A 2,084-nucleotide genomic window follows, 5' to 3' on the forward strand; every position below is an offset into this window, starting at 1 on the left:
CCTCCTTTAATGTCAATGGCCTTAAAATGCATGGTCAGACTAAATTAGAAGAGATTTCTACCTTCTTTCTCTAAAACATATTTCCTTTGGCGGTATTGTTGATACTCATATCCACCCTAAACAAATGAAGTTTTTATCCAAACGACTTTCTAATTATACTGTGTTTTCTTCGAATTTGGATACTTCTATACAAATTCTTTCTTCTGGTGGTGTTTCCCTATTTATAGAAAATTCTCTTGCATCACATGTACAAGACTTTAAATCTCATTCTTCACGACTGCTTTCTGTTGATTTATATTTCAAAGGCAATGTTAAATTGCGTATATTTGTTATTTATATCCCTCCCCTGCTGAAAGTGTTCTGCGCACTGACACTATTGATTTGCTTATTCAACAACTTATCCTTACTAAACAAGCTGGTTTTTATCATGCTGTTTGTGGCGATTTTAATATGCATTTAGATAAATATTATCCTATTTATTTTAATCAACCTCAAATTGCCTCAAAACATATATACTGATTACTTTTTCATCTCATTTCTCATGGTTATGAAGATTTTACACCCATTAATCTTTCCGACTCTTTAGGTACCTTTCAACGCAATGACCACATTACTCGTGTTGATTATGTATGGTCCTGCCCTCTTCTCAAAGGATTTGCTCTTACTGCTTGTATTTTTAATGCTCAAGACATCAGCACATCTGATCACAACCCTGTCATCACATATTATGATATGTCTTTACTTTTTGCCTCTACCAAATTGGCTCGCGCTCGTTAACTTAAACGCCAAACCCGTCGCGTTTTTAAATTTGATTCTGTAACTGATACTCAATGGACGGAATTTGCTGACAAAGCTGATGCCTTATGTGATGTTTCACCATAAACCTTTTCCTCCTGGCATATCAATCAGATGTGCGAATATCTTCATTCACGAATCCTTAAATCCGCCAACGCTACTTTACCTTCTTCTACTGTTGGCAATAATTATGCTCCTAAGGTTCCTAAAGATCTGGAAATTTTAACTCAAAATTATCGGTTTTTAAATCGCCTAATGCATTCGATACGTCTATTGCGCAAATATCCTTTAACTTATTCTGTTGCTCATGAACATAAGTGGTCTATACATTTGCATCGACTTTAAAACATTCTTCAATTATATAAGAAAGTTCTTACTTTCATTCCTACTCTGCCCTTTTCTCTTTCATCATGTCGACAAGATAATTTCAAGACACTTCTTAATGATTTATCCAATATTTCAAAATCCTTACGGGGATTTCATTTACTTCAAGAAAAAGAATTCCAAGACTCCTCCATCCGTGCTCACTTGGACGATAGGAATAATAATATTGAAACTGACCTTTCCTCCTTTATTGATTCAGCGCTTTCTCGTACCCATCGCCGTATCACTTTGGACCGTGTCTTCATCGACCATCCTTCTCAACCTCAGTTGTTAACTGCTCCTAAGGACATAGATGACGCTGTTGTTAACCATTTCCAAAACTTTGTACCTATAAAGTCCACTCCTCCTGTATCTATTGATACACTACCTGATAGATGGTCTTCTGCCTATCAACCTATGGATGATGTGTCCTCCTCCATCTATGATTCTTTAATGAATCCCCCTACCCTTGATGAATGGTTATCCACCGTTTCTTCTACTTCCTAACGGTAAAGCCTCTGGTCCTTCCATGATTACCTATGAAATGCTCAAACATCTCGGATCTCGTACCTCGGCTTTACTCCTCATTTTGATTCAAGCATGCCTTTCCAAAGCTGATATTCCTGACTTATGGCGACAAGCAATGGTTTTTCCCATCCCCAAACCTCACGAATGGAAGTGTCAATTAAAAAATACTCGCCCTATTACCCTACTTGAAGTGATTAGGAAATCTCTTGTCAAACTATTTTATAATCGCCTTTCTACCATTATGGCTTCACATCATGTCCTTAAAGGAGGTAACTTAGCTGGTCTTCCTGGAGGTTCTTGCCGTGACCCTATTATTACTCTAGAATCTATTATCCATAATGCTGATGTCAACAAAAACCCACTTTGGATTCTTATCAAGACATTTCTAAAGCTTTTGA

Source organism: Rhizophagus irregularis, chromosome 27 (assembly GCF_026210795.1).
Source record: "Rhizophagus irregularis chromosome 27, complete sequence".
Classification (NCBI taxonomy): Eukaryota; Fungi; Glomeromycota; class Glomeromycetes; order Glomerales; family Glomeraceae; genus Rhizophagus; species Rhizophagus irregularis.